This window comes from Pinus tabuliformis, chromosome 7 (genome assembly GCF_031772625.1).
Source record: "Pinus tabuliformis cultivar Carrire ecotype Pingquan chromosome 7, CPIR1, whole genome shotgun sequence".
Taxonomy (NCBI): Eukaryota; Viridiplantae; Streptophyta; class Pinopsida; order Pinales; family Pinaceae; genus Pinus; species Pinus tabuliformis.
The window spans coordinates 149,526,618-149,535,401 of record NC_142293.1 but is presented as its reverse complement, the minus strand read 5'-3'; the positions used below and the strand labels follow the sequence as shown (position 1 = coordinate 149,535,401).

Here is an 8,784-nt window from a genome sequence, read left to right as displayed (position 1 = left end):
AATCAAACACATCAAGACAAAGTATCATTTAATTCATTATTATGTAGAGGGAAACACTATTCGTCTAAGACATTGTTCCACAAATGAGGAAATTGTAGACATCTTCAACGAAGCCCTTGAAGAGGAAAAATTGAAAATTTTAGAATAATGCTTCGGCTCACTAACACCTCTTCAGATTAAAGGGGGAATGTTAAAACTTAATTCTTAGGGATTTGGTAAATTATGAATATTTTGTAAATATCCCAATATTAAAAATCTAAACCATTAGGAAGAAACACATGAGAAACATTGGACCTTGGAAATTAAAACCAAAGGTAACACAAACATATAATGCTTGGTTAATGACAAACAATGAAATTGGGAGTTAACTCATCTTGCTTGACACTATTATTTTTATTGGATAACTAAAAGACCCTTCAATTTGAATACTCTATTCTCATAAGCTAGTATTTTATATAGCATACCAATATCTCGTGGATGTGGGTTGTATGATGTGAGTGGACATGGATATTAGTTTTCTCTAGCACATCCCAAAACTCATTGTGGATAAATCTATGCTTCTCTTGAAATCTCATTTTAGTATTGACATTGTGGAACCCTGATAAATTGATGTTGATGTTAGAGTTTACTGAAAAATATATTATTATTATTATTTTTAAATATCAAATATTTAACGATTAAATAACAAAATACACATAAATGCCCATTAATCAGAAAATCAGGTGAGAGCTGGTGTGGAGCTGGTATGGTAGATAATGAACATATTATTGTTATTCATAAGCTTGCATTTTCACAGTCTAAGATAAATCCCAGCAAGCATGCCAGCACTGATAATTTCACAGGTAACATTGCAGCTTGCTCGCTCGTCGATGAAGGCACTCATTTTTGCAAAAAAATTGTGTGAACTACTACTTTTAAATCATGATTCTAATGGTGTAGTGCATAACAATAGAGAGGCAATATTTGCCATTGCTTATGCTAGAGAAACTTTCCGTGCAAGGGGAGAACTCGAATCTCTAATTATATCAGGCCAGGTTTTAAATATGATATCCAGAACTGTAGATGGGAAGATATACAAGTTCAATATTCAATACGTGATACAACACAGGTGAAATAATGTGGGGTTTTGCACTGCAAAAGTAACACCCTTAACAAAAGGGCAAAAGACTGTGTAGAGACAAACACCCTTAACAAAAGGGAAAAAGACTGTGTAGAGACAAAGAAGGGTTTTAAATCTATTTGGATATTTGTAATTAAATAGTTGAAAAATATTGATAGCTATGTGTCAGGTGTAATGCTGAGAATTTGTAATGTTACCAAAGGAAGGTAGGATCTCACTATTTAATATGGTGCCATGATCTCCATCTTGTCGTGACGATGGATCACACTTATAACCCTTAAAAATATTAAAGATCTTTACATTGATTTCGCTATTTAATCTGGTGCCATGAACTTATTCTCACTTATAACCCTTAAAAATATTAAAGATCTTTACATTGATTTCGCTATTTAATCTGGTGCCATGAACTTATTCTCCATCTTGTTTTGACGATAAATCACACTTATAACCCTTAAAAATATTAAGGATCTCTACATTGATCTCGCTATTTAATCTGGTGCCATGATTTGATTCTCCATCTTGTGACGATGAGCAACACTAGATGGTTCGTCGATAAATTATCTCTAATATGATTATAATCTGGTGCCATGATCTGATTCTCCGTCTTGTTGTGACGATGAGCCACACTAATGGTTCGTAGATAAATTATCTCTAATGTGATTATCTCTAAACAAATGCCCGCATAAGATATGGATCACAAAAGAGTATGTAACAAGATTCTTAATAGGGAGATTCACCCCACTTTATCGATTCTTAATCTTTAAATAAGTTTTGTTAAAATACCATGGACCAATACCATTTTTCATCAATACTACATGCTCGAAAACCATAACTCATTTCATTGGACAATTGTTGTTAGAACCATTTTTTAATCAATAAATTTAATTAAAAAATTTAGAAAAGACATTACTATTTTGAAAATAAATATTAATCTTTGATTGTGTACACTGTTAAAAATATAATATTCTATGAAGGCTAAATCTCTACCATCTAGCTAAATAATTGAATTAAATTTTGAAAACCCTATTCCAAAATTGTGTACTAGGGAGATCCACTCGAAGGGAACATTTTGTGCCGGCTCAACCATAGAGGGTTCAATATACCAGGCAGATCCACACTTCTTGCCAACTCAACCATGTTACTACAACCTCTAAAATAACAAAAATTCTTTAATAACAAGTACTCAAACCAATTAAACTGACTCTCACTATCACATAACTAAATAACACAATAAACCTATTCTTCCGATTAAAAAATAGCCCATCATCACTAACATATTTTTGCAGAACTATATGTATATACACAGCATGATGCGAAGTGGATGGCTTCAGTGGAGCTAATCATCCGTTACAAAGATGCAATTCGGAGACGCTTCGATAGGCCCGTTTCTTGTCATAAATTTATCTCTGGTTTAATTTTGAATCGGCTGCGGGCTTCTTGCTGAATCGTTCTCTTTACAGGCTGAATTTATTTTCCTCTGATTTAACTAACGGCCAAAGAACCTCGATTTGGCCTGTAATTCTGCCCGAAGGTGTTGGAGACTCGAAAAATTTGTTCCTGTAGATTCTTTTTTTCGTATATTTTAGATTTGAAGTTGAAAGGAAGTGAAAATGTTCGGAGCTCGCGCCTCCAAGAAGAGCGATGGCACCCGGTATTATAAAATCTTGGGAGTGCCAAAGGATGCTTCGCAGGCTGAATTAAAGAAAGCTTACAGAAAGGCCGCCATGAAAAACCATCCCGACAAGGGTGGAGATGCCGAAAAGTTTAAGGAACTTACTGAGGCGTATGAAGTGCTGAGTGATCCTGAGAAAAGAAAGATTTATGATCGGTGTGGGGAGGAGGCAGTGAATGAAGGAACGATGGGTGGAGGTGGTGTTTTTAATCCATTTTATTTCCAGCCATTCTTTGATGGAAATCCTTTTGGAGATGAAAGCAGCAGGGAAAGGAGAGGTGAGGATGTTCTTCACCCCTTGAAGGTGTCGCTGGAAGACATTTATAATGGAAAATCAAAGAAACTGTCTCTGTCTAGAAATCTACTGTGTCCTAAATGCAAGGGAAAAGGAACCAATTCTGGTGTTGCCCCAATGAAGTGCACTGGATGTGGAGGCTCTGGCAAGAAAGCCCCCATTGGACACCTTGGTCTTTCAATGATCCACCAATGGCGGTGCAGTGATTGCAGAGGAACAGGGGAGACTGTACATGAAAAGGATAAATGCTCACAATGCAAGGGTGAAAAGGTTGTGCTCGATAAGCAAATGCTCGAGCTTGAGGTTGAGAAAGGAATGCAAAAGGGTCAAAGAATTACATTCCCAGGGATGGCAGATGAAGCCCCCAACACAGTTACTGGTGACATTAGCTTTTTTATTCAAGAAAAGGAGCATCCCAGATTCAAGAGAAAGGGAGATGATCTTGTTGTTGAGCATACCTTATTATTGAGGGAGGCACTGTGTGGGTTCCAATTTGTATTAACCCATCTGGATGGTAGGCAACTGCTTATCAAATCAAGTGCTGCTGAAGTTGTCAAGCCGGGTCAGTTCAAGGTTATTGAAGATGAAGGAATGCCGGTTTACCATCGGCCTTCTATGAAAGGTAATTTGTACATTCATTTCTCTGTAGATTTTCCAGATTCCTTTACTCTTGAGCAGCGGAAGGCCCTGGAAGCAGTCTTGCCTCAGAGGAAGCAGTGAGAACACCTCATCAAAATAAAATCAATGTTTTTTTTGGCGAGAAAAACTGTTTTAACCTTATACTCAATATAATATAATTTCAAGGTCACTATTAACCCTGTCACTAAAGTGGTGTATGAGACTCTTTTGTTTGTGGGAGAAGGGATTTATTTTTGGGGATTTGACTGCTAAGTGTATAAAGGCATACATACTCTAACCTTGGTTTTGAACCTATTATACTCTACCCGGTTTTGAATTTATGATCTCTTAGGAGGAAACACACACTCTTAACTATTAGGCCCACTCAAGGTGTAATTATATATTATCTATGTTGCACTAGCTTTTGGAATGTGGGAACGTTGGGAACTTGGGTATGGGTGTCGCCAAAGGTTTCCCCAAAATTTACAGCCGCTAATTGGGAGCGGTAATATTATTAAAAAATAAAAATAAAAAATTATATAATGGCTTAAACAATTTTTGAAACAATCTAGCTTAAAAATACAAAGTAATGGTTTTACATATGTTTCTCTGGTTATTCTTAAGAGAAAAACAACTCTAATGTTTAAGCATTCACTGCCACATACAATATGCACAAACAATTTTCTGCCATATATATACATAAACAACAAAAAAAAATACTCATTAGCATGACATCCTAGATATCGCCCTTACTTCAAGGTGCCACATGCTTCCTTAACCCATCAAGGGATTGCTCCAGTTTCTCAATTAAGGATATTGGTGTTAAGGATGTCTTTGGCCTTTCTAAAGTTTCAACATAGGCTCATGTTTTGTGGGCAACATATTTCTCTACAAGCTTTGTATTCTCCAACCCGAGGGTTGGATCTTTAGAAACAGAGGTTCCATAAGAATTATCCACAACAACTTGTTTAGTACATGACCCATGAAGCATTTTTATGAATTATGCCTATTATGAATTTATGAAGCTTGCATACTTCCATATGACAAAAATGCAATTATGAATTTGTACTAATTATACTGAACTATGAAGAAAGTGTGACAACTTTGTAATTCCCTTTTTTGAGCAATTGTCATGATTCACATCCCTAACCCAATCTATACATTTAAAAAACCTATAAATTATTTTCTATGCGAACACACTTTGGCATAGCCTTCGATAAAGAACTCACTGAGATGATGAGGTTACATCGGACGCCAGAACCGCTCTCTCAGCTACTATTCACAAACGAATAAAATTATAAACAACAAACAACAGTGCACTCTTCCACTCTCAACAACAAACAACAAACTACAATGATGGCGTGAAAAGGAGGCTTGGGGAACAAGATTTATGGAGGATTGTGATTCAGTTTGACGGGAACTAGAGATTTTTTTGGTGCCAATTTGTGTTAAGTTATGGGAACGTCGGAACTCCAAAAAAACAGTCTTCAAAGCTCCCAGAACTGTCACTAACTCCCATTGCAGCATATGCTAAAAAATAACCTTTCCCTACAGTTCCAAAGTCCCCGGGAACACAAAAACCATTGAAATGAATTTCCCATCTCTTGAAAACAATTCCGATATAACAAAATATATTTCTTATTTTTATATATTTTTATATATTTTTATATAATAAATGGTGTTATTAGTTTTCTTTCACTAGTGATTTCCAATATGAGGGATCTGCAATGGCACCGCACGCTAGGGTTTTCAATGCTGCCGCACACGCAGAGGATGGATCTTCCCAGAATCCGCAGGTAGCTGTGGTTCCTTGGTCCCTAAACGAGCTGGTACAGACCCTCGATGGAATCGATCAACAGTGCGGCACACGGAAGATTCACCTGGCAGCGGTACCCGCTTTCGCTCCCACGATTGACCTCCTGGACAGGGCACCGACAACCTTCACGCCGATCCCCCTGAACAAGATACTTGGTATACAGAAAAACCCCTGCCTCCGTTTGGCTGGATGGGTGCAAAGTACCCAGATCAGGGATCTCGCAACAGATCCAAAATACGATTGCAAGGGCGTAATGGAACATGAGAACGGCCAAGCGTCTGGCCAGATCTGGGGCCTCGACACCAGTCAACCCATTTCAGCCATCCGAGAGCACTGGAAGACAGACAAGGAGAACAATCAAGACCCGGCCCTTCAGATCTTCAGGGTGATTAGCCAACAGAATGGGCAACGAAGCGCCACTGGGCCTGGTACACGCAGATCGCACGACATCTCTATTGAATGCTCTGGATCTGCCGGATTACACATTGGATCTGCTAAGGCAGCACCCGGAAAATGGTTGTTTGGAGGCGGCCAGTTCTCTTCCACAGTGGGACGAGATATAAACCCTGGATATGCCATTCTTCCGCCAGATCTGGCTTACAAACCAGTGAACCAGGAACTGGATAGGGTAGATCCATCTGGATTCAAAGAGGAACAACCAGATCCAACACAACGAGGTTTCCTCAGGACCGATCTACTCCGCAAGGACGCAGGCCCGATCCAGATTTTCATCAAATCGATTGGGGGCAAACACTTTTGCATGCAGCTCAGTAAAGGAATGAGCATCCATGCGTTAAAAAAAGAGATCCAGGGTCACCTTGGAACCCCAGCACAATATCAAAACCTCATATATTCAGGTTACAGTCTGCAGGACAACCAAACACTACAGCACTATGGCATTGCCAAGGATTCAACCATTATTCTTAATCTCCGACTGCGCGGTGGAAGCACAGGAACCAGCTCTAAAAATGCAAGCTCCTTTCGGGATGCAGTGAAAGGGAAGGAAAAAATGAAAAATAAAGCAGCTCCACCATCAGAGTTACCAGGACCCTACATTGTTGAACAAAAACCAGAATCACCAACGCTACTAGTATCTATGCCAGAGGTAACTAGTCTATACTCTGATTTATCTAAAAGTGCAGTTATTTGTAGATTTAATGGTTTCTGGCCAAAATCAGATGCCCTGCACCAGTGGATCTATACAACATGGACTACAAACTGTGAAATTTACCTATGCCCCAAAGGGTACTTCATAGTTAGATTCAACACAGAACAAGAACGAGAAAGCATTATCAAACAGGGGCCTTGGTTCTGGGGCAGTGCTGGCCTCTTTCTCACCCCCTGGTTTTCTGATTTCGACTCCAACACAGTGAAAGTCTGAACGATGCCTGTGTGGGTAAGGATACATGGCCTTCCTCTACACTTTTGGCATCAAAAAGTATTAGCTGCTATTGGGAATTCCCTAGGGAAATACCTAAAAATGGATGAAGACAGAGCTATCAGGGGAATATTTACATTCGCCAGAATATGTGTAGAAGTGGATTTGAGTTAGGGACTACTCGACCACATCACACTGAATTTCAATAATTCACAATGGATACAACAACTTGACTATGAGAACACAGCGTTCCGGTGCAGGGGATGCATGCAAACAGGGCACCTCCAATATGATTGCCCATTTGCTCGAAAGGACCCTAGGAGAACCAAGAAACAACAGAAAAAGCCTAAAGGCTGGCAACACACTGACCCATTGGAAGAAGAAGACATAAATGAGGAGCCTACAGAGACCCAGACAGAACCTGATTATCAAATGAGACAGACATATACACAGGGAGAGAATGCCCCAACTACTCACTTGGGGCCGCACTTTACAGATCTGCAACAAGAGCCACAAATGGAAATAAGCGGCATCAAACGAACCCATGGATCAGAGGGCTCAGAATCTGACAAAGAACTTCAACTGATCCCAATGGAAAATCAGCTAACCATTATTACTCCCACTCCCGACACTGGTGGTTGGCGACGAGTGGAGAAGAAGAAGGGTAGAAAAGTTTAGTCTTGCTGGAACAGCTTTCATTTTCTCTTTTATTTTCTCTATTTCTGTAGCTTCCTGTCATTACAGGAACAATCATCTGCTATTTTGTGTACTTTTCTCTGTTCGCTGCCTGTCATTACAGGAACAACCATCTGAATATGCCTCAGGCATCTACAAAATGTAATTTTATCAATTTGAATAAAATTACGATTTTTTTCTACGAAAAAAAATAAAATTTTATATAATAAAATAAAAAATAATAAATTTTTAATCCCAATATAATTACATCAATTATTCTTATTCTTATTATTTTTATTTAATAAACAAACTTGGCAGCTGCAAACATACTAACAAACCCAAAACTACCCTATCAAAGTAGAGACGGTCAGTGCAACAAAACTCCCCTCTACATTGTTACTCATATTACAGTAACATATTGAATGTTGCCCGCTCTTTTCCTAATGGTTACCCATACTCATTCCTATAAATGTATCCGTATTGTGTATATATGTTTTGAATACCTCTACTTGTCAATTAAAAAAAATAGAAAGTGCATAACCCCTCGCCCATATTGAAATAAAGCAGGAGATCATTGACGGTTGAAGTAACAAATTTATGGTTGCTTTAATAATGGTGCAATTGACAAGTAAGATGAATATAAAATATAATCCCCTTTGGATGTTGAATAAAGTTCAATGGATGCCATTAAAGGAAATTTAAATATGTCATTAAATGAACATGCTTAATTGGATTTTGTTTATTTATATTTTAGTTTGGTTAATGTTAATACATTTGATACTAGTAATAAATATAATTGCCATAACAAAATCGGTAAGAAAATCAAATTTTAAGATTGGACGTTAAAATATTTTTTTAATAACGGAAATAATTATAAATTTTTAAATATAAATATTATAATTAATACAGTTATATAAATTAAATGATAAATATAATTGTCATAATAAAATTATTAAAAAGTCAAATTTTAAGATCGAAATCTACAATACTTTTTAATAACACATATAATCATAAATATCTATTTATAAAATGTAAGTAATATAACTAATGCAAGGATATAAATTAAATGATAAATATAATTATCATAATGTCAAATTTTAAGATTGAAAGTTAAAACACTTTTAATAACACAAATAATCATAAATTCCCATTTATAAAATGTAAGTAATATAACTAGTGCAGCCATATAAATTAAATGGCCAGTAAACCT

General features: G+C 37.2%; 1 pseudogene; it reads left to right on the top strand.

Moving 5' to 3' along the window:
* The first annotated feature begins 2,730 nt into the window (after positions 1 to 2,730).
* On the top strand, positions 2,731 to 3,807 carry LOC149246297 (dnaJ protein homolog pseudogene; annotated as a pseudogene).
* The last annotated feature ends 4,977 nt before the right edge of the window (positions 3,808 to 8,784 follow it).